General features: G+C 46.7%; 2 pseudogenes; both read left to right on the top strand.

The window, feature by feature from the left end:
* The first annotated feature begins 3,405 nt into the window (after positions 1 to 3,405).
* Positions 3,406 to 6,508, top strand: LOC110258470 (annotated as a pseudogene).
* On the top strand, positions 6,505 to 25,079 carry LOC110258469 (annotated as a pseudogene).
* Positions 25,080 to 25,145: the final 66 nt, after the last annotated feature.

Here is a 25,145-nt window from a genome sequence, read left to right as displayed (position 1 = left end):
AAGAAAAAGTATTTTGGCCTCTCATCATTAAATATGATTTTAACTCTAGCTTTCCCATATTCTGTTCACATATTTTCATATCTCTAGGTTTAGTTTATGGAGATTTTCATCATAAATCAGTGCTCGATTTTGTCAAATGTTTTTTAACTCAGTTCTTTTTTATTTTTTGACCACATTCATGGACATTGATTTTTCCATGGTCACTTCCAAATAGTATCAACGCCTTAGCAGGACCATGGAGCTGTTTGGAGTGGGTTAAGGTGGGAGGTGTGTCTAACAAAAGTGGTAGCAACACTTTTCACAAGGATCGGGAAGATTTTCTCTAAAGACTACTTCTAAATGTCTTTTTTGCCTATAGTGCACTATGTCTTTAGCATATGTTTTCTCTAGCGTCTCCTCTTCATTTCTAATTTTTTTGAATTTTCTCTCTTTTCTTAGTCTAAAGTTTTTTAAAATCATAGTTGATTTATAACATTGTGTCAGTTTTTTCTATACAGCATAGTGTATACACACACACACCCATACACATATATACACATATGCATTCTTTTCTCATACTCTCTTCCATCATGTTCTATCCCAAGAGACTGGATATAATTCCCTGTGCTATCCATAGGACCTCATTGCTTATCCATCTAAATGTAGTAGTTTGCATTTCCCAACCCCAAACTCCCCAAGTATTCCACTCCCTCCCCACAACCCCTTGGCAACCACAAGTCTGTTCCAAGTGTCTGTGAGAGTGTTTCTCTTTAATATATAGGTTCATTCATGCCATATTTGAGAGATGAGTAGTCATATATTTATCTTTCCAAACAGTTCTTTTATTGCTTTTGTTGTTGTTGTTGTTGTTTGACTGGTGGTTGGTTATGGCCGTCTCGTTCTATTTCATTTTTTCCCATGTTGATCTTTTATATTCCTTCCTTCCTTTCTAAGCTTGGGCTTAGCTTGTTCCTGTTTCTGATTCCTTGAAAGCAACTTCAAAGAATTGAAATGTTCAGGTATTTAATGGAGATTTTCTTTTCCTTCTTCTTTCTTACATAAAAAAACAAAGCAAACAAAACAAAACTTTTAGGCCACCCCTCAGCATATGGAGTCTCCCAGGCTAGGGGTCCAGTCGGAGCTATAGCTGCCAGCCTACACCACAGCAAACGCAATGCCAGATCCGAGCCATATCTGTGACCTATGCCATGGCTCAGGGCACCATGGGATCCTTAACCCACTGAGTGAGGCCAGGGATCGAACGTGCAAACTCATGGTTCCTAGTCGGATTTGTATCCACTGTTCCATGACGGGAACCCAAGATGTTTTCTTCTTAACATTTGCTTGTATCAATATAAAATTCCTTGTAGGAACTGCTTTTGTAGCATCCTCTATGTTTTGGTATATTGCGTTTCTGTTTCATTTGTTTGGAGGTTATTTTGTTGTAAATCTTTGGATTTCTTATTTGACCCATTGGTAGTTCCGAGTTGTGTTGTTTAGTTTCTGTATGTTTGTAAACTTTCCAGCATTCCTCTTGTTGTTTTTTAGTGTCTTATCCATCATGGTGAACAAGTTGCTATAGTTTTAAATCTTTTAAAATTTGTGAAAGTTAACATGATGTGGCTCATGATATGATCTATCCTAAGAATGTGCTCTGTGCACTTGAGAAGAGTGTTTGTTGTTCTGTTGCGTAGAAATATCTATGTATGCCTGTTAGGACCATTTGGTCTAATTTATAGTTACCATACTCTGCTTTGGCGCTCGAGCTTAATTTTTCCTACATAGGTGCAGTGTGTGTCCTTTGGCCAACATATGCTCATTTCTCCCACCTCTCTGCCCTGGTGAGCTCTGTTCTAGTCTTTGCTTCTATGTATTAACTTTTGATCCTATAAATGAGTGAGATCATTCTATCTTTTTGTGTTTGGTTTATGTGATTTAGCAGGTCTTCCAGGTTCATCTCTTTTGCTGCAAGTGGCTGGATCTCTTGGGCATTTAAGGCTGGATAATACACACACACACACACACACACACATTTGTTATCCATTCATCTGTTGTTGGGCACTTACCTGGTTTTATATTGGTTACGGTGAATGTTCCTGCAGTGAACATGGGAGTGCAGATATCATTTTGAAGTACTGATTTCATTTCCTTCAGTTTGAAATTGCTGTATCCTATGGTATTTTTTTTTTTTCTTTAACTTTTTGAGGAATCTCCATGCTGTTCCACCATGCTGTACTAATTTACATCGAATGAGATGACCTCATTTGGTTTCTTTTTAACCATTCAGATGGAATCATCTGAATGATTACAAGTCATGTAGTCAAATGAGGGAACAAGTAATCTCCTTTGAAGTTTAAAACTGTGGGGCACCAAAGACTATTATTTGGTCGAATATATTAGACTATTTACCTGTCTATCTATGTAAATATAGTGTTTTATTTGTGTTCTTTTCTGAATCCTCTAAACATTTTAACATACAGACATGTAGTACATGTTTCTCCACTTTCTCATTATTTCAACCGTAGATAAATACAAGATGATGAATCATTCATCATATGGAATTATGTTTAACATGTCTTAACATGTTACTTAGGTCTATTTCAGATTTGGAAAGTGTTGTAAAATCAAGTACAGTACATCCACTGAGGTTCCCCTTTTGTCTTCATTGATAGCTCATCCCTGCCTGTGTAGCATTATCCTAAAGTTGACATTCTCCAAGCATTTTATGATATAGGTATATGTGTCTGTATCTTACCTATGTGATTATTTTCACTCAGTATATCTGGCGCATGCACATTTGTTTTGGGGTTTTATTTTGACTGTTTGTTATTATTATTTATTCGGGGCTACCCTTGCTTGCGAGTCGCGGTGTCTGCAGCAGCTGCGGTGACTGCAGGAGGCAACCTGTGGAGCGGAGGTTGATAGCCAGTGTTAGGGACCTTGGGTCTGTGGGCTGGTGCTGCCAGGGCAGGGGCAGCGCTGCTGGGCTGTGGCTGCTGGCCTCGTGCTGTACTTGGTGCCCGCGGGGGTGGCGTTACGCTGGCCTGGCTAGCTGTGGGGACCGCGGTCTGGTGGGGCCTGCGCCGCGAGCCCCGAGGTTCACGCGCCTTCCGAACCTCGCTGGTTCGGAAGCGCGCTGCATGGAACACTGCTCACCTTGCCTCCGGCGTAGTCAGCAGTAAACGGAAGTCTCCTAGAGCCTCCGCGCCTCTTCCAAGGACTTGGACCCGCGCTCATCTGTTCCTCATGGGCAACTACTAGGCAAGCCCGCCCCCCGCAGCCTGCCTCCACCTCGGAGGCCAGGACCTGCGGGAGAGGCCTGGCCGCCGCCCCCACCCGCCCACGCCGCCGCCGCCAGCTCCATCAGGCCATACCCCGGGGTTCATACTCACCCCTCCCTACCCATCCTCTTCCCCGACCCTCTAGGAGACGGCCCTCCGGGGTTGTGGCCCTGTAGCACATCGGTTTGTAATAACACCTCGAAGGAGATACCCAATCCAGCAGGCCCACTATGCCTCGCTGGGGGTCCTTCCCACGGTGTGCTGGAATAGTTGTCACAGGAAGACTGTGCTCTCTGCTCGCAATTCCAAAGTGGTGTGCAGCCCAGTGAGAGTGAGGATTGCTCCTCCGGATAGCAAGTGGATTCGTCCCCGCTATCAGAGCAGAGTAGCAGCTCAACCGTGTCCTCCCCATCAGCTAGTGCCAGACCCATGTGCAAAGGAGACTGTGCTGAGTGCCCTCAGAGCGAGGAAGAAAAGGACGGTGAAGGAGGAAGACCAAATACTGGCTGATGGCCAGGAAGAAAAGAGAAGGCGCCAGGACAGCAGTGGACGTGGACATTCAGCATTTGAGCCGCTGGCCACCCTGCCTCTTTTGTGCCTAAGCCTGGTCTCTGAAGAGAGGTCTCAGTCCCCAGAGCTCAGATGCCCTTAAATAAGGGTCACGCACCTCTTCTCTGAGCTCCTTGACCAGCACGTACTCAGGCGGCGTGCCCATCTCCAGCGCAATGCCATCACCAGTTCTTACAGTTCTACTGGAGGTCTCTCTCAGCTGCGGAAGAGGAGTGGTCCTAGGTCATCCCCTTCTCCAGGCCAGCTTCGTCGCTCCCAGGCTCTAGCGAGGCCAGCAAAGAAATAGAGAAGAGGAACTTTCTCATCATTCGCTTCTTCAACTGCATTCACAGACAAGGAGTCCCGGGAGCAGAAGTTGCCGATACACCACAAGGGAGAAGGACTCGTGGAGTTCTCCACACACCTGGCAGCTCAGGGCAGCGTAAGCGGAAGGTGCAGCTGCTGCGGTCCTGGCGAGGGAGCAGCTGACCTTGCCTCCACCTCCCAGCTTGGTATTCAGTCACTGCGGAAGACTTAGACTTGGAAAAGAAAGCTTTGTCACAATGGTTCAGCGAGATCTTGGAGGATAAGACTGATACTGCCTTGAGCGCTGTCCCTGAGAACCCCCCAGTCAGCCTCCGGTCTCTTTCAGCCTGCCTATGCTGGGACTCCTGCCACCGAAACCTCCCTCCGCCCCAAGCCCTAGCCACTGTTGAAGAGCTTGAAGAAGCAGCAGGATTCCCCAGGCCTACCATCGCCCCCATTCTGCTGGCTGGCAAGCCCTGTGGCCTTCGCCTCCGAAGACACCCGGCCCTCTGGCCCCTCTTGGCTCTTCACAGTCAGGGCCTCTTGCGGGCACCTCCTCGGACTGCAAACCTACAGCCGTTTCTGTGGCGGCACCCTTACCCCGCTTCTTCCACAGGACCAGTCACTGACACCAAGTCACCTCCAGCCCCTGAGGCTGAGACGTCTGCCAACTCCCAAGCCTTGTCGGCCCCCTCCCCTCCCAAGCAGAACATTCCTTGTGGAATGCTGGGCACCTCACCTGCTAAGCCTCCTGCCTCTGCAGCTCCTGCTGTGTCTTCACATCTCCGTGCTCGATCCATTTTTTGGCCCCTCCTAAAAGCAAGAACGAGGGCCCCTTGCCCTCTAGCCCTTCCAAGGTCCCAGCCACCACATCTTCCAGCTCAGCCCTCCCCGCAAGTCCGCAGCCCGTCCCGCACTTTTAAACCTGGCTTTCACACCAGGGAGGCCCTGCATCCGTGCCCATAGTAACTCCCTTCTTCAAGCAGGCAGCTCCTCCAGCCGGTGCTATGAGCGCCCCTCTCTTCCCTGGCCAGACCCGTGCCACCTCTGCAGTGGCTGCTGCGACCACAGCTGGCACCTCCGTAGACTCTGCTCTGAAGCCCGTGTTCAGCTTCCGTGTGAGCAGCATGACCAGCACCCTGAGCAGCGTGACTAGCACCACCGCTTCCACCTCCCAGCCCGTCCTCTTTGGGACTCCCTCTGCCTCTGGTGGCAGCTTCACAAACCCAGCTGTGGGTTCCAGCTCCATAGTCCAGCTTGGTAAGCCTCCCACCATGCCTCCTTCAAGAGCAGTCACCAGCTTTGGCCAGTCCCTTCCCGGTGCCCCTCAGGCAGTGGCCAGCAGCAGCAGCAGCAGCAGCAGCAGCAGCGCTACACCTGCTGGCTTTAGTGATTTGGGCAGCAGCCTTCCAGCCTCTGCCCCAGCCACCACCAGCCAGGCCACGCTGACATTCAGTAGCACCCCCGCCCAGCCATCAGCGTTCCCTTTGGCTCAAGTGCCAAGCCAGGATCCAACGCCCAGCCCAGGTTTGGGGCCACTGATGGGCAGCAGCAGTGGGCTGCCAAGCCATCCTTGTCCCAGCTTGTGCAGCTCCTTCACGTTGGGAAACTCTGCAGCCCCCGCCCCGACTGCCACTCCAGCCGCAGCCCAGCCAGCCTTTGGCACCACACAGTCCACTCTTGGTGGCCTGAAAGCCACAGCCTCTGCCTCGGGCACCCTTGCCGGCCCCAGCCAGCCTTTGGCAGCACACAGCCGTTTTCTCCTTTGGTGCAGCCACCACCTCTGGCTTTGGAGCTACAGCCCAGACCACCGGCAGTGGGGCCAGTCGCTCCAGTAGCACGACACCATCTCCCTTCACATTTGGGGGATGGGCAGCCCCACCGTCTGGCAGCAGAGGCTTTGGGCTCAGTGTGGCTTCGCCAGGCACCAGCTCTGCCTCAGGAGCCTTTGGCTCCGGAGCAGGACAGAGTGGGACCGCTGGCAGCACGACTCCTTTTGTGGGAGGCTTGAGTCAGAAGAGCCTGGGTGCACCCAGCCAGAACACATCCTTTGGCCTCAATGTGGCCTGCACTGCAGAGAGCCAACCTGTGTTTGGAGGCGCCTCCACGCCCACCTTTGGTCAGAGCACCCCTGGCCCTGGGGTGGGCACATCAGGCAGCAGCCTCTCCTTTGGGCGTCCTCAACACCCATCCAGGGCTTTGTTAGAAAAGGACCTTCCTTTTCCATTGGTGCGGGACCCAAGCCCCCAGGGGCTTGGCAACAGCTACAGGCCCGGAGGCAGCACACTAGCAAGAAGTGCCCCTGGCCCTTACCCCCCTCCCTTACCCCTCCTGCCAACAACTGGACCTTGGCACCTGCCAGAAAGAGCCTCTCACACCTTCTAGTTCCATGAAGCTGAGATCTCTGAACCAGTCCTGCTTCAGCCATGGGCGGGAGGAGGAGTGGCAGGTGCAGAGGCTGCTCCCTGTCTTGCAGGAAGCAGAAGGCCCAGGCCTTGGGGGATGGGAAGGCAGGAAGGGTGGCCGGGCCGAAGCCTGTGACCTTACTTGAACAGTTGCACTGGTGAGGCTGGCGAGAACTGAAGAAACAGCTGAACATATCGCCTGCTTCCTTCCCTGAGGCTCGCGTGGTATATACGCTTAGTGAGGCAGCTCCCTTGCCAGCGTTTCCCTGAGAGCCAGCTCTGCTGGAGAGTGGCAGGTAGAGACCTCACCCCTTGCATCTCTGATATGCATTTGATGGGCTTGGGGGAAGCGCTTATCCCTATAGCTTTACCTTGCTTGGCTTGGCTATGCAAGGTGCGTCTCCCATCTTGTCCCATTAGAGGACTCAGGGTCTCCATTCCTGCTGCTTTGTCCGTCACCGACTGCTTGCAGGATCAATTCCTTTTGAAATGATCCTGAGTCTAGCTTTGCCTTGGATACCCCAGTGGGTGCTGCTCCTCAAGTCGGAGCCTCTGTTTCATCGCCAACCCTCTGCCAGTTTGGCCCCACGCTTGGTGGCTCAGGACTGTTAGCCTGGCAGATGGAGGGGTGACCTGTCACTCTGGGAGAGGGAAGCTCTTGGAACAGGCAGGATGCCACCACTGCTTTCAGCTGCCTCCTTGTCCACCTTCCCTGTTGCCTCACTGGACTTATCTCCTCCCGGATCACATGTTTAAGCCTTATTCTGTATTACTTTATCGGATCTCTGTCCATTGCTCTTAGAGTCGAGATTGATGGAAATTGAATTGTATGAGTGGCGCACGTTGGTAATGCTGGACGGAACTGTTTAAGTTTCTGGGGCCTCGCTATTTGAATGTGGAAAGTAGCACCACTTGATGGCTCCAAGTCTGAGTCTTTTCTGTATGTCTGTGTGCAGTTGTCTTGACTTTTCAGTTGGTGTTTTGACCTTCAGGGCTGGCGGCCTAGGTGGATGGGGCCACTTTTTTCTTTGCCCATCTACCTAACCTCACGGCAGGCTAGATCACCCATCGTATAAGTTAGAAAGCGTTTAAGTAATAAGCAACATTTTAAAACCGTATCTTACTCCCCCGCCCCTTCCTTTCTTCTTCCTTTTTCCAAAACCACGTACCCCAGGCCCAAGAGCCTGGCTGCCACGCCTATCCTCTTTGGGAGAAGCATGAGTGCGTGTGTCGAAGTGAAAAGAAAACATCCTTAAACATTTCCAACCAGATAAAATAGTTATTTTTGTGTTTAAGCTAAATTGCCTTTTAAATTCCTTCAAGCTTGGTTCACTGAGGTGGTTAGATAAGCTATAGACTAGAAATTAGCTGTATAGTTCAGTAATGCCTGTGTGAAGAGAGGCTCAAATGCTGTCCCAGGCAGCCTTTCCGAGGGCCTGGAGCTTCTGCTGGAAGCACAAAATGTCATTCTTATTTTATAAATGTGACGGAGGTGTAAGGAGTCCCCTGCCCTTTTGGACTGAGGGTGACTGTCTGCTGGCAGGGGACTGTGCCCCCACCCCCTGGAGAGCTCGACTCCTGGCTGTTGTGTGTGGAGCTGAGGAGGGACCTGAACCTGGAACATCTGCCAGGACGAAGAGGGGGGTGGGGCACAGGCCTAGAAATCAGGCTTCTGCCTACACCTTACATAAGGCAGACCCTCTCAGGTTAGTCCTCTGAGCTAGCTTGCCTCAGTTCCCCAGGCAGGACCCTTGGTCCAGGAACCCCAGGAGACCAAAATTTATTCTGCTCTTCTGAGGATTGCAAGGAAATACGGGAAAAAGGTTTCTCCTCAAAAGGTACAACCAGTCTGACTTTCAGCTACAGTGTGAGCCTCATTTTCAAATGTATACAGTGCTTCCAGTTCTTGAATACTTCTGCGTTACAAGAGCATGCGGCTTTGGACTACCTGTTGGCACTGTCCCCTGCTAGACATTTTCAGAATTGCTCATGAGTTTACAGTTTTTCTTTAGTTACTTTGATTGCAAATATGACTGTCATTGTTACCCTTTATCCATTAACTTTGTCTATGGATATTCTTTTAATGTTTCCTTTAGTTTTTGGGTAATTTGTGAGACGCAGCAGGAATTATGTATGGACCTGCCGTTTTTCGTTTGAAGACTGCTATTTAAAAATTACAAACGTATCAGTTAATATTTATACGCTAATGTCCTGTCTTTTAGAATAATATAAATAAATGTTAATTTGATAGATGTTTCGTATTGATTTATTTAGGATTATTTTACTCTTTTTTTTTTTTTTTTTTTTTCCTTTTTGCCGCTTCCAGTTCTCCTCCTGTGGATATGGTGTTCCCAGTCTAAGGGGGCTTGTTGGACTGTAGCCGCCATCCTCTGCCAGAGCCACAGGAACTGCCAGCTCAAGCCGAGTCTGCGGCCTACCACCACAGCTCACAGCAATGCTGGATCCTTACCCACTGAGCAAGGCCAGAGATCAAACCGCAACCTCATGCTTCCTTGTCGGATTCTTAACCACTGAGCACGATTGGAAATCCTCCATATCACTATCTTCAACGCAAACATCAGTGATGGTTTATTAACTTTATATTCATTTGGATTCATTAATCACTCTGTTTATTAGTTTCTTTCCTTGCCGTTATTTCTGACCTCCCTCTGAATTTACTTTCTTTCTTATTCTGTATTAATTTTTAAATGAAGAAACTGAGGGGTGGACCTCTCCATAATGTTACTTCTGAAATGTGCATTTGTTCATTTTGGAAGATAGAATTCTCAAAAGAGCTGTGCCTTTTGGGATCTTGTCATCTTACCTTTCTGGAATGCCTCGCCAGCTCAGATTCTATGAGCCTCTGGTTGAAGTTAGTGACCAGTATCCTAATTAGTACAGGCACATGAGTAGGCCGTTACATTCAATTTGTGCTATGCGATTTTTATAGAATCCCATGTGGCAAAGAGATGCTGGCTATGGATGGCTGGAACCCATGACTTAATTCATACTTTGTCATTTGTTTTGCTCCTGTGTTCATGGTATCAATCACTAGTTTATTCAGTGTAATGAGAGGACCATGTCACTTCTGGCCTCTTTGGTTTTGGGGTGCTGCAATGCAGATACAATGGGCTGACCCATACTCACAGTATGGCAAGGAAAATGATTTGTTGCATGAAATTATCAAAAAAGTGTCAGTGGTAAAATTTTCCAAGGCTATTGCAATCGAGACTCAATCTCAAGTACTGTATCGTTGCCTGAACCACTATACAGACTTTAGGTCTTCTCCAATAACTTCTTCTAACCTTCTTTTCTCCCCGATGAAAGTTTTTAAAATTGGGAACCCGTATTAAACTGTGAACTTTGAACTCAGACACTGGAATATGAGTTGATAGTACATGTTTAGGTCTGAAATTCTCTGGGGCTGTCCTTAACCATGGCTGGGCGATTTTAGATTTAAGCCAAACACAAATTGAAAAGAAATACATGTCTTCAAAATGTACACCTATGTTACCAAATTAGTAATTTTTCTAGTAACATAAAAGCTGCCATTTATACGAATGACAGGTCCTGTCTGGTCTTACAAAGATGAAGTAACAGTGAAGTCAGGAACAATTATAGATTGGTTTCCGCTGCTTTTCACTACAATGATAGAGATTTCATAGTTCTTGACTAACAGAAGTTGTTCATGTCTATTCATGTACATGTTCATAAAACTTAAGTTACACAGAGTGGTTGTCAAATGAGCCTGTGGCCAATAGCTGTTGATGTTCATGCCAAGGTAGGCAATTCATCTGGCATAAATGCACAAAGGGTCTAACCGGGGAGTTCCCCTTGTGGCTCAGCAGTAATGAACCCGACGGATACCAAGAGGACATTGATCCCTGGCCTCGCTGGTGGGCTGAGGATCTGGCGTTGCCGCAAGCTGTGGTGTAGGCTGCAGACATGGCTCAGATCCTACACTGCTGTGGCTGTGGTTGTGGACCAGCAAGTGCTGTGGGTGTAGGCCGGAAGCCACTGTGGTAGGGGCCGGCAGCTGTAGCTGGAGTTCGTGGCCTGGGAACTTGTAAGCAGGTGCAGCCCTAAAACCAACCAACCAACAGACAAACAAAAAAGGTTCCCCAGACATATATTTTAACAAAGTCTTCAGTAAGTGAATCTCTAATCACTTGGCCTCTGTCATGCTTTGTAACGTGGCTTGTTGAGAAAATATGAACATTTTCTGTGGCTTCACGTACTTGACAGAAATTGAAAATGAGAGAACTCTGAGGACGTAGATATGTGAATTCTATGTGCAAAAGCACATGTCTTTGAAATGGCTGTGTGTTATTTCACTTGAATATTATGTTTTTGTAAGCCTCAAGAACAATGAACGACTATCATTTTCTTGTGTTTTAAAACAGAGTCCTTTTCAGCATCTTATCCCATTCTGTTGGCATTTTCCAGCTTCACTGATGAGTAATAGCAATAATGGAGTTACTTAAGTCTATATTCAGTAGATGTTAAGCATAAAGAAATAATCTTAGGTAGTATTTAACTAACACACAGCCACCAATTTTAGAGGAAACGGAGCTTGTCTGGCCGTTAATGGCTGTTAGTCAGCTTCATGGCGAGCTCTTATACACTGAAGGTCCTGTGCTTCAGCATTAATGAAAGCATGTTTTATTGGTCAGTTTGCTTAAGGGTTAAGCATGCTCCAACCTCAGCAAATGATCTAGTGAGCAATGAAGAGGATGTACTGAGTATAATTGGATGGGCTAAGTGTTAGTTTTCTCAGGCCCGGAGAGTACTGCAATTCCTTTGTAATACCTTCTTCAAAAGTGAAGGAATACAGGATTTCCAACCAACCTCCTTAGGAATACCTAAATATCTCCCTTCCAGAGCCCAATCTAGCAGATGAAAGAAAATTATACGAAAAGGTTGTATATGTCTAGCCTTTTCTTCTAAGAAATAATACAAGTTTTTAAAGCGGAGAGTACTAAGGATCACATACAAACATTAAGGTCACGTCATAAGTGCAAATGTCTCCTAGGGTATTCAAATAAGAGTAAAAATTTAGATAAAGACAGCTCGGTCTGTCAATTAATGTCCGATAATTACAGTCAGATATGCTTATTCAATTATGAGGATATAGTAAAACGTGTGTAACTTAGTCTGGGGCTTCATGAAAGCTGCCGTGGGAAATGAGTCTGGAAGGGTGTTTTCTCAGGTTAGTGCCGTCAACACAGACCATCAGTCCAGTCAGTGATAGGAATAGACGAGAGCTTATCTGATGTACACTGAAGACTGTAGCCTAGGAGAGGAGAGCCTCATAAGCATTGGAATTGTGTTCCACTGAACTACAGAATGTGGAGGCCTATGCAGGCAAAGATGCAAAGGTACATAAGCTGTCTGTCAAGCGTTAGGATTGGAACAGGCAAGAGTAAGGGCCCTTTTTAAGTGAGGATGGGTTGGGGTCCGAAATGTATGAATAGTTACACTGATAGGCTTTAAAGAGAGAGCATAAGTTGCAGCTGGAGGTGTAGAAGAGAGTGTTTTCAAATGGCTGGTGATACTCTTGAGTTTGAGGTAGTTCAAAAAGTAAGCTTCTTGATGCAGGAACAAGACTGAAACAACATCCACAATGGATCCTGTTTCCACTTTGAATGCCTGAATCAGTTGCTCCATCTCGCAATTCTTTTTTTTTTGTCTTTGTCTTTTTGTCTTTTTAGGGCCACACCCACTGCATATGGAGGTTCCCAGGCTAGGGGTCCAATTGAGCTACAGCTGCAAGCCTACACCACAGCCCAGCAACGGCAGATCCAAGCCGTGTCTGTACCTACACACAGCTCACAGCACCACCAGATCCTGAAGCCACTGAGCGAGGCCAGGGAGTGAAGCCACAACCTCACGGGCCTAGTTGGATTTGTTTCCGCTGTGCCACTCCAGGAACTCCCATCTTGATGTTTTTAGTGCATTATTTCCTTTAGTGTTAAAGCAGGTGTACTAAGGATGTTTGCAGGCATGGGAAAGAGTGTTCTAGTTATGTAAAGTTCAGGCCAAATCAGGTGAAATCCAGGATGACTTCCTCGTATCTCATATGAAAACATTTCTTCAGTCAGCAGCATGTATACGATGATCGCATTCAGATTACAGAAAAGTACTTAGGATAATTTTACATAGGAGAAACACAGAAAACTGGCAGGAATTCAAGCAGGTTAATAAAATTGTAGCATCAGTGATGCTTCCACAGTGGTGAGTGGTTAGTCACCTGAGGTTAATAGGGAACAGCTGTCCAAATACTTAGCATGTTATATTTAAGAAGTTGTTGTTGAACAAAGTGACCCAGTCGTGTATATGTTGTGTTGTGGGTGTGTGAATATATATATAATATATTCCTTCTTTTTTCATGTTATATTCCATCATGTTGTAACGCAAGAGACAGGACAGAGTTCCGTCGCTGTACAGCGGACCCCAGTACTTATCCACTCCAAACTTAATAGTTTGTATACTCCAACCCCACACTCCCCATCCATCCACTCCTCCTCTGTCCCAGCCAGCATCCACAAGTCTGTTCTCCACGTGCCAGATCTGTTTCTGTTTTGTAGATGGGGTCATTTTTGCCCTATTTGCGGCTGGAGGTTCGCCGGTGAGCCCTCACCACTTGCATCTCTGATGTGCAGCAGAGTGCAAGATGAAGTTCCTATCCACTGTTTGGGTTTACAGAAGAGTGATGCTGGAATTTTTACAGCCTTTCAAACTAGCAATGAGAGTCCCTGTGGTGGCGCAGTGGTCAGTGATCCAGCTTGTGTCTGTGCCATGGCCAGTTCAATTCCTGTGCAGTGCAGGGGTTAAGGATCCACATGCTATAGCTGTGGTGTAGGTTGCTGATAGGGATGGATTCAGTCCCTGGCCTGGGAACTGCCATATGGTGCGGGGCAGCCAGAAACAGACCAAGAAAAAAAAAAATTAACAGTAAAAAACAGATAAGAAACTATAGTTGTGTTGCATGTCCTTCTTGCAAGGAAGTTTAGAATGAACATTTTTGAAAGATTTTCTTCTTTTTTTTTTTCCTGCAGTAAGCATGGATCAGTTATTCTTACATGTGTACCTTTTTTCCCACCTATGTTCTGTTGCAATATGAGTATCTAGACATAGTTCTCAATGCTGCTCAGCAGGGTTCCTTGTAACTCTATTCTAAGTATGTCTGATATCCAAGCTCCGATCCCTCCCACTCCCTCCCTCTCCCTTCGCAGCCACATGTCTATTCTCCAAGTCCATGATTTCTTTTCGGTGGAGATGTTCATTTGTGGTGGATATAGATTCCAGTTATGAGTGCTATCAATGGTATTTGTCTTTGTCTTCTGGCTCATTTCATTGAGAGTCTCTAGTTCCATCCATGTTGCTGCAAATGGCATTATGTCATTCTTTTTTTTTTTTTTGGGGAGTAGTATTCCATTGTGCATATATACCACATCTTCCGAATCCATCATCTGTTGATGGACATTTGGGTTGTTTCCATGTCCTGGCTATTGTGAATAGTGTTGCAATGAACATGCGGGTGCATGTGTCTCTCCTGAGAAGAGTTTTGTCCGGATATATGCCCAAGAGTGGGATTGCGGGGTCGTATGGAAGTTCTGTATAGATTCCAAGGTATCTCCAACTGTTCTCCATAGTGCTGTACCAGTTCACATTCCCACCAACAGTGCAGGGGGTTCCCTTTGTCCACACCCCTCCAGCACTTGTTATTTGTGGCTATGAATGAGGCCATTGTGACTGGTGTGAGGTGGTATCTCTGGTAGTTTTGATTTGCATTTCTCTTACAATCAGCGATGTGGAGCATTTTTTCATGTGTTTGCTGGCCATCTGTATATCTTCCTTGGAGAAAGTCTATTCAGGTCTTTTTGCCCATTTTTCCATTGATTGATTGGCTTTTTGCTGTTGAGTTGTATAAGCTGCTTATATATTCAGAGATTAAGCCCTTGTGGATGCATCATTTGAAAGTATTTTCTCCCATTCTGTAAGTTGTCTTTTTGTTTTCTTTTGGGTTTCCTTTGCTGTGCAAAGCTTTTCAGTTTGATGAGGTCCATGGTTTCCTTTGCTTTATTTCTATTGCTTTGGGAGACTGACCTAGAAAATATTCATGATGTTGATGACAGAGAGTGTTTTGCCTGTGTTCTCTTCTAGGATTTGATGGTGTTCCGTCTTATATTTAGTCTTTCAGCCATTTGGGGTTTATTTTTGTGCATGGTGTGAGGGTGTGTTCTAGTTTATTGCTTTGCATGCAGTGTCCAGGTTTCCCAGCCATGCTTGCTGAATAGACTTTCTTTTCCATTTATGTTCTTGCCTCCCTTGCCAAAGCTTATTGACCATAGGTGTCAGGGTTTTTCCGGGTTCTCTTTCTGTCCCTTGGTCTGTCTGTCTGTTTTGACACCAGTACCACACTGTTTTGCTGACTGTGGCTTTGTAATATTTCTTGAAGTCTGGGAATGGTATGCCTCCGCTTGGTTTTGTTCTCAGGATTGCTTTGGCGATTCTGGGTCTTTTGTGGTCCATCTGAATGTTGGATGTTTGTTGTAGTTTGTGAAAATGTCATGGTAATTTGATAGGGATAGCATTGAATCTGTAGATTGCTTTGGGTAGCATGGCCATTTTTACAATATTGATTTTCCAGTCCATGACATGGAATATCTTTATTTCTTTACATCTGTTTGATTCTTTGATTGAAGTTTTATAGGTCTGGCATATAGGTCCTTTACTCTTTAGTCAGGTGTATTCGAGTATTTGATTTGTGAGGTGCAATTTTAATATTGTATTTTTGTATTCCTGTATTCCTTTCCTAATATTTCATTGCTGTATACGGAAAGTGGTGATTTCTGAGGTTAATCTTATATCCTGCACTTTGCTGAATTTCTTTATCAGTGCAAGTAGTTTCTGGTTGATCCTTAGGGTTTTCTATGTATAGTATCATGTCGTCTGCATCAGTGACAGTTTGATCTCTTCTCTTCCTATATGATGCCTTATTTCTTTTGTTTGTCTAATTGCTGTGGCTAGGACTTCCAAAACTGTGTTGAGTCGCAGTGGTGAGAGTGGGCATCCGTGTCTTGTTGCAGATTTGAGTGAGAAGGCTTTCGGCTTTTCCCCCTTGAGTATTATATTTGCTGTGGTTGTCATAAATGGGTTTGATTAGTTCAGGAATGTTCCCTCTAACCACTTTGGCGAGGTCTTGATGATGAATGGATGTTGGACTTTGTCAAATGCTTTTCTGCATCTATTGAGATGATCGTATGATTTTGACATCGTTTGTTAATGTGGTGTATGACGTTGATGATTGCGTATGTTGAACCATCTTGTGACTGGATACCCTGCGGTCATGGGATACTTTTTGGATGTGTGTGGATTCGGTTGGCTAAGATTTGCTGAGAATTTTTGTCATCTATGTCCATCAAAGATATTGGCCGATAATTATCTTTTTTGGTGTATCTTTGTCTGGTTTGGAATAGAAAGATTTTTCTAAATGGCTAAAGCGCTTTTTTTTTTTTTTTCCCTGCTCAATCCTACTTTCAGTATATTTAACTGATTCTAAATCCTTCCAAAGATTCAAACTGCATAAGTAAGTTTATTATATAGATAATTTGTGCCTTTGCTTTTGCTTAGGGCCACAAATCTGTGTGTTTTGTTTATAACGTACTTTGTCCAGCTTTGCCCCTCTAGGATCGAATTTGTCATCACAAGAATTTTTGGCTACTTTCACCATTTCCCTATCCTAGCTATAGAAGCTAAGCTTTAACAGATTACTCATTGATTTAGCATCATGCCACATTTTAAAACATGTATTTACCAGTAGAAACTAAGCCTAAATCGTTAGGGTTAAATGACTAGCCCAGTAAATACACAGCCAAAAAATAAAACCTGAATGAATTCCAGTGCTTAGTACCATTTATAGAATCAAATCTGCAAAAATTTTACGAACACCTCCACACTCCATCTCGTTAACTGTTACCTTTAGTGGTATCATTATGGATTTATCTACTGTGGTTATTTCGAGTGACTGTTACACTTTTCAGTATTTTATAAAGTTCCTAAATTGAGCGTATATTCCCCTATAATATATATGTTAGATTAAGGCATACTGAGGTAGTAAAAGATATTTTTGCTCTGTCAACATTAAAATCCATGCTCTTTATATATCATTCTACATAATTATTCACTACATTTATATCTTGTGATTTATAAGAACCGATTGGTTACTTATCTTTAGATCCGTGCTTCATTGCTTCTATGATACATACAGAGACATGTACTAGATTGCCATAAGTAGTCGAAGTCACCCACATTTTCCTTGCTTCTCCTTTATTCCAAACTCTCACAGTGGAGACATGAGCAAAGGGAGAGAAGAATGATCGTAGATAGGTAAATTAGCTGATCGATAACTTTGTATTTGAAGAATATATATGTATATATTAAACTAGTTTGGCAAAAACACTTGACATTTGACTCTGAAGAAGCAAGCATTCAGTGAATGTTAGGGTGGTGCCGTATATTAGAAATTAATAAGCCCTGATTTGTTAGTAGAGTGAGGCAGTTCCTAATTGAACCTGGTGGTCAGTTCACTGTGGTATTACCAGCAAGTGACAATGTAGAGCCTTGTGATCTTGCTCTATAGAGAAACTGAGTTGAACAGTTAATCCACCTGAAACCTGGTCTCTAATGCCCTGCAGTTCAACTTAATGAGACATCTATTTCCTGATGAGTCATTGAGATACAACTCTGTAGAGGAAAGAGACCGTTTTCAGAAAATGTTGTGAAATATGAATGTGGGAAAGATTAAGATTAATTCTGACCAGAGGCCTAGAAAGACGCACGGAGAAGTCAACTTTTGGTCGTTCTGAAAATAACGAAAATGTTCTATGTGTATTTTATTCTTGAAGATCAGAATAGTGATAAGTCTTTCCCCAAGAGAACTGCTAACTCTGTTTTAGATAAAGCAAGTACAGTAGCCAAAAAGGTTGCTATCAGATGATATACACAGAATGAAGGGGTGGAAGCGGTGGCTTATGGAAGTAAAACCCACGGCTAATTCATCAACCATGACCACAATCTTCCAAGTTCAGCAAGGCCGTAGTGGTCCATTCATTAAACGGTTTTGATGGCTTTGGAGACTCATGAAATATATAAATTTGAATTTCATTGAGAACTCCTAAATGCCGTCATGCAGATTTATTACAGCTGGCAATTATTAACAGCCAGATGAGTGTCTGTGTAAAACTTCATCTTGTACATCTTGTAGCTGCGTACAGCAAAGTTGACTACTAGTGAACCCCCCAAAATGAGTAGTTCCCTTTATTGCTACCTTAAAAGTTTCTCTTTTAAACATCCTCTAGGTCTGAATCAATGGTCTGTATAGTTTGCTCTTAAGCTCAGGTGTTCTTTCCTTTAGAAAATGGTTTATGATCAGGAGTTCCCGTCGTGGTGCAGTGGTTAACCAATCTGACTAGGAACCATGAGGTTGCGGGTTCAGTCCCTGCCCTTGCTCAGTGGGTTAACGATCCCACGTTGCCGTGAGCCTTGGTGTAGGTTGCAGATGTGACTCGGATCCCACGTTGCTATGGCTCTGGCATAGGCCGGAGGCTACAGCTCCAATTTGACCCCTAGCCTGGGAACCTCCATATGCCGCGGGAGTGGCCCAGGAAACAGCAAAAAGACACACACACACACACACACACACACAAAATGTTTTATGATCAGAAGCCCTGCCCCAACCATTATGGAATAGATTAGAATGGGTTAAATAGTCTCCTCTTCTTCTTTAAAGTCCTACAATCTGGGGATAAAGGCAGATTTTATTCTTTCCTAGTTAATGTTCCATTTATTAATTTTCCCCTTAACATGTTGCGCTGTGAGATGCTCCAGTACAATGCTGAGTGGAAGTGGTAAGAGTGGTAAGGTCTTTTTCCTGATCTTAAGGATAAAGTATTTGGCCTCGCATCATTAAATATGATTTTAACTCTAGCTTTCCCATATTCTGTTCCACATATTTTCATATCTCTAGGTTTAGTTTATGCAGGATTTTCATCATAAATCAGTGCTCGATTTTGTCAAATGTTTTATTTTCAACTCAGTTCTTTGTTATTTTTTTTTAACAGCATTCATGGACATTGATTTTTCCATGGTCACTTCCAAATAGTATCAACGCCTTAGGCAGGACCATGGAGCTGGTTTGGAGTGGTTAAGGTGGGAGGTGTGTCTAACAAAAGTGGTAGCAACACTTTTCACAAGGATCGGGAAGATTTTCTCTAAAGACTACTTCTAAATGTCTTTTTTGCCTATAGTGCACTATGTCTTTAGCATATGTTTTTCTCTAGCGTCTCCTCTTTCATTTCTAATTTTTTTGAATTTTCTCTCTTTTTCTTAGTCTAAAGTTTTTTTAAAATCATAGTTGATTTATAACATTGTGTCAGTTTTTTCTATACAGCATAGTGTATACACACACACACCCATACACATATATACACATATGCATTCTTTTCTCATACTCTCTTCCATCATGTTCTATCCCAAGAGACTGGATATAATTCCCTGTGCTATCCATAGGACCTCATTGCTTATCCATCCTAAATGTAGTAATTTGCATTTCCCAACCCCAAACTCCCCAAGTATTCCACTCCCTCCCCACAACCCCCTTGGCAACCACAAGTCTGTTCCAAGTGTCTGTGAGAGTGTTTCTCTCTAATATATCGGTTCATTCATGCCATATTTGAGAGATGAGTAGTCATTATATTTATCTTTCCAAGCAGTTCTTTTATTGCTTTTGTTGTTGTTGTTGTTGTTGGTTTGAACGTGGTTGTTATGGCCGTCCGTTCTATTTCATTTTTCCATGTTGATCTTTTATATTCCTTCCTTCCTTTCTAAGCTTGGGCTTAGCTTGTTCCTGTTTCTGATTCCTTGAAAGCAACTTCAAAGAATGAGTTAGGTATTTAATGGAGATTTTTCTTTCCTTCTTCTTTCTTACATAAAAAAACAAAGCAAACAAAACAAACCTTTAGGCCACCCCTCAGCATATGAGTTCCTCAAGCTAGGGTCAGTCGGAGCTATAGCTGCCAGCCTACACCACAGCAAACGCAATGCCAGATCCGAGCCATATTGTGACCTATGCATGGCTCGGGCACCATGGGATCCTTAACCCACGAGGAGGCCAGGGATCGAACGTGCAAACTCATGGTCTCTATCGGATTTGTATCCATGTTCCATGACGGGAACCCAAAATTTCTTCTTACATTTGCTTGTATCAATATAAAATTCTTTAGGAACTGCTTTTGTAGCATCCTCTATGTTTTGGTATATTGCGTTCTGTTTCATTTGTTTAAATGAACAACGAGGTTACAACAGTTTTTGTTGTAATCTTTGGATTTCTTATTGACCCATTGGTAGTTCCGAGTTGTGTGTGTTTTTCGTATGTTTGTAAACTTCCAGCATCCTCTTGTTTTTTTTAGTGTCTTATCCCATGGTGAACAAGTTGCTATAGTTTTAAATCTTTTAAAATTTGTGAAGTTAACATGATGTGGCTCATATAGATCTACCTAAGAATGTGCTGTGCACTTGAGAGAGTGTTTGTTGTTCTGTTGCGTAGAAATATCTATGTATGCCTTTAGGACCATTTGGTCTAATTTATAGTTACCATACTCTGCTTTGGCGCTCGAGCTTAATTTTTCCTACATAGGTGCAGTGTGTGTCCTTGGCCACATATGCTCATTTTCTCCCACCTCTTGCCCTGGTGAGCTCTGTTCTAGTCTTGCTTCTATGTATTAACCTTTGGATCCATAAATGAGTGAGAATCCATCTATTTTTTGTGTTTATGTGATTTAGCAGGTCTTCCAGTTCATCTCTTTGCTGCAAGTGGCTGGAATCTCTTGGGCATTTAGGCTGGATAATACCACACACACACACACACACACACACACATTTGTTATCCATTATTTGTTGGGCACTCCTGGTTTCTTATATGGTTACGGTGAATGTTCCTGCAGTGAACATGGGAGTGCAGATACATTTTGAAGTACTGATTCATTTCCTTAGTTGAAATTGCTGATCTATGGTATTTTTTTTTCTTTAACTTTTTGAGGAATCTCCTGCTTCCCACCATGCTGTACTAATTTACATCGAATGAGATGACCTCATTGGTTTCTTTTTAACCATTCAGATGGAATCATCTGAAATGATTACAAGTCATGTAGTCAAATGAGGAACAAGTAATCGTCCTTGGAAGTTTTAAAACTGTGGGGCACCAAAGACTATTATTTTGGTCGAATATATTAGACTATTACCTGTCTATCTATGTAATAGTGTTTTATTTGTGTTTCTTTTCTGAATCCTCTAAACATTTTAACATACAGACATGTAGTACGTTCTCCACTTTCTCATTATTTCAACCGTAGATAAAAACAACAGATGAACATTCATCATATGGAGATTATGTTTAACATGTCTTAACATGTTACTTAGGTCTATTTCAGATTTGGAAGTGTTAAAATCAAGTACAGTACATCCCACTGAGGTTCCCCTTTTGTCTTCATTGATAGCCTCATCCCCTGCCTGTGTAGCATTATCCTAAAGTTGACATTCTCCAAGCATTTTTAGATATAGGTATATGTGTCTGTATCTACCTATGTGATTATTTTCACTCAAGTATATCTGGCGCATGCACATTTGTTTGGGGGTTTTATTTTGACTGTTGTTATTATTATTTTTCCGGGGCTACCCTTGCTTGCGAAGTCGCGGTGTCTGCAGCAGCTGCGGTGACTGCAGGAGGCAACCTGTGGAGCGGAGGTTGATAGCCAGTGTTAGGGACCTTGGGTCTGTGGGCTGGTGCTGCAGGGGCAGGGGCAGCGCTGCTGGGCCTGTGGCTGCTGGGCCTCGTGCTGTACTTGGTGCCCGCGGGGGTGGCGGTTACGCTGGCCTGGCTAGCTGTGGGTGCGACCGCGGTCTGGTGGGGCCTGCGCCGCGAGCCCCGAGGTTCACGCGCCTTCCGAACCTCGCTGGTTCGGAACGCGCGCTGCCATGGAACACTGCTCACCTTGCCTCCGGCGTAGTCAGCAGTAAACGAAGTCTCCTAGAGCCTCCGCGCCTCTTCCAAGGACTTGGACCCGCGCTCATCTGTTCCTCATGGGCAACTACCTAGGCAAGCCCGCCCCCCCGCAGCCTGCCTCCACCTCGGAGGCCAGGGACCTGCGGGAGAGGCCTGGCCGCCTCCCGCCCACCCGCCCCACGCCGCCGCCGCCAGCTCCATCAGGCCATACCCCCGGGGTTCATACTCACCCCTCCCTACCCACTCCTCTTCCCCGACCCTCTAGGAGAACGGCCTCCGGGGTTGTGGCCCTGTAGCACATCGGTTTGTAATAACACCTCGAAGGAGATACCCAATCCAGCAGGCCCAGTATGCCTCGCTGGGGTCCTTCTCACGGTGTGCTGGAATAGTTGTCACAGGAAGACTGTGCTCTCTGCTCGCAATTCCAAAGTGGTGTGCAGCCCAGTGAGAGTGAGGATTGCTCCTCCGGATAGCAAGTGGATTCGTCCCCTGCTATCAGAGCAGAGTAGCAGCTCAACCGTGTCCTCCCCATCAGCTAGTGCCCCAGACCCATGTGCAAAGGAGACTGTGCTGAGTGCCCTCAGAGCGAGGAAGAAAAGGACGGTGAAGGAGGAAGACCAAATACTGGCTGATGGCCAGGAAGAAAAGAGAAGGCGCCAGGACAGCAGTGGACGTGGACATTCAGCATTTGAGCCGCTGGCGGCCAATGGAATCCCTGCCTCTTTTGTGCCTAAGCCTGGGTCTCTGAAGAGAGGTCTCAGTCCCCAGAGCTCAGATGCCCACTTAAATAAGAGGTCACGCACCTCTTCACTGAGCTCCTTGACTAGCACGTACTCAGGCGGCGTGCCCATCTCCAGGCGCAATGCCATCACCAGTTCTTACAGTTCTACTGGAGGTCTCTCTCAGCTGCGGAAGAGGAGTGGTCCTAGGTCATCCCCCTTCTCCAGGCCAGCTTCGTCCTGCTCCCAGGCTCTAGCGAGGCCAGCAAAGGAAATAAGAGAAGAGGAACTTTCTCATCATTCTGCTTCTTCAACTGCATTCACAACAGACAAGGAGTCCTGGGGAGCAGAAGTTGCCGATACCACCACAAGGGAGAAACAGGACTCGTGGAGTTCTCCACCAACACCTGGCAGCTCAGGGCAGCGTAAGCGGAAGGTGCAGCTGCTGCGGTCCTGGCGAGGGGAGCAGCTGACCTTGCCTCCACCTCCCAGCTTGGGTATTCAGTCACTGCGGAAGACTTAGACTTGGAAAAGAAAGCTTTGTCACAATGGTTCAGCGAGATCTTGGAGGATAAGACTGATACTACCTTGAGCTCTATCCCTGAGAACCCACCTATCAGTCAGCCTCCGGTCTCTTTCAGCCTGCCTACTGCTGGGACTCCTGCCACCGAAACCTCCCTCCCAGCCCCAAGCCCTAGCCCACTGTTGAAGAGCTTGAAGAAGCAGCAGGATTCCCCAGGCCTACCATCGCCCCCCAAGTCTGCTGGCATGGCAAGCCCTGTGGCCCATTCGCCTCCGAAGACACCCGGCCCTCTGGCCCCTCTTGGCTCTTCACAGTCAGGGCCTCTTGCGGGCACCTCCTCGGACTGCAAACCTACAGCCGTTTTCTGTGGCGGCACCCTTACACCCGCTTCTTCCACAGGACCAGTCACTGACACCAAGTCACCTCCAGCCCCTGAGGCTGAGACGTCTGCCAACTCCCAAGCCTTGTCGGCCCCCCTCCCCCTCCCAAGCAGAATATTCCTTGTGGAATGCTGGGCACCTCACCTGCTAAGCCTCCTGCCTCTGCAGCTCCTGCTGTGTCTTCACCATCTCCCGTGCTCGATCCCATTTTTTGGCCCCCTCCTAAAAGCAAGAACGAGGCCCCTTGCCCTCTAGCCCTTCCAAGGTCCCAGCCACCACATCTTCCAGCTCAGCCCTCCCCGCAAGTACCCGCAGCCCGTCCCGCACTTTTAAACCTGGCTTTCACACCAGGGAGGCCCCTGCATCCGTGCCCATAGTAACTCCCTTCTTCAAGCAGGCAGCTCCTCCAGCCGGTGCTATGAGCGCCCCTCTCTTCCCTGGCCAGACCCGTGCCACCTCTGCAGTGGCTGCTGCGACCACAGGTGGCACCTCCGTAGACTCTGCTCTGAAGCCCGTGTTCAGCTTCCGTGTGAGCAGCATGACCAGCACCCTGAGCAGCGTGACTAGCACCACCGCTTCCACCTCCCAGCCCGTCCTCTTTGGGACTCCCTCTGCCTCTGGTGGCAGCTTCACAAACCCAGCTGTGGGTTCCAGCTCCATAGTCCAGCTTGGTAAGCCTCCCACCATGCCTCCTTCAAGAGCAGTCACCAGCTTTGGCCAGTCCCTTCCCGGTGCCCCTCAGGCAGTGGCCAGCAGCAGCAGCAGCAGCAGCAGCAGCAGCGCTAGCACTGCTGGCTTTAGTGATTTGGGCAGCAGCCTTCCAGCCTCTGCCCCAGCCACCACCAGCCAGGCCACGCTGACATTCAGTAGCACCCCCCGCCCAGCCATCAGCGTTCCCTTTGGCTCAAGTGCCAAGCCCTCTCTGTCATCATATCCAGGATCCAACGCCCAGCCCAGGTTTGGGGCCACTGATGGGCAGCAGCAGTGGGCTGCCAAGCCATCCCTTGTCCCCAGCTTGTGTAGCTCCTTCACGTTGGGAAACTCTGCAGCCCCCGCCCCGACTGCCACTCCAGCCGCAGCCCAGCCAGCCTTTGGCAGCACCACACAGTCCACTCTTGGTGGCCTGAAAGCCACAGCCTCTGCTTCGGGCACCCTTGCCGGCCCCCAGCCAGCCTTTGGCAGCACCACAGCCGTTTTCTCCTTTGGTGCAGCCACCACCTCTGGCTTTGGAGCTACAGCCCAGACCACCGGCAGTGGGCCAGTCGCTCCAGTAGCACGACACCATCTCCCTTCACATTTGGGGGATGGGCAGCCCCACCCTCTGGCAGCAGAGGCTTTGGGCTCAGTGTGGCTTCGCCAGGCTCCAGCTCTGCCTCAGGAGCCTTTGGCTCCGGAGCAGGACAGAGTGGGACCGCTGGCAGCACGACTCCTTTTGTGGGAGGCTTGAGTCAGAAGAGCCTGGGTGCACCCAGCCAGAACACATCCTTTGGCCTCAATGTGGCCTGCACTGCAGAGAGCAAACCTGTGTTTAGAGGCGCCTCCACGCCCACCTTTGGTCAGAGCACCCCTGGCCCTGGGGTGGGCACATCAGGCAGCAGCCTCTCCTTTGGGGCGTCCTCAACACCCATCCAGGGCTTTGTTAGAAAAGGACCTTCCTTTTCCATTGGTGCAGGACCCAAGCCCCCAGGGGCTTGGCAACAGCTACAGGCCCGGAGGCAGCACACTAGCAAGAAGTAGCCCCTGGCCCTTACCCCCCCCCCTTTACCCCTCCTGCCAACAACTGGACCTTGGCACCTGCCAGAAAGAGCCTCTCACCTTCTCGTTCCATGAAGCTGAGATCTCTGAACCAGTCCTGCTTCAGCCATGGGGCGGGGAGGAGGAGTGGCAGGTGCAGAGGCTGCTCCCTTCTTGCAGGAAGCAGAAGGCCCAGGCCTTGGGG

The sequence above is a fragment of the Sus scrofa genome, unplaced genomic scaffold, assembly GCF_000003025.6.
Source record: "Sus scrofa isolate TJ Tabasco breed Duroc unplaced genomic scaffold, Sscrofa11.1 Contig2116, whole genome shotgun sequence".
Lineage (NCBI taxonomy): Eukaryota > Metazoa > Chordata > Mammalia > Artiodactyla > Suidae > Sus > Sus scrofa.
This window is presented reverse-complemented; position numbering and strand designations above follow the sequence as displayed.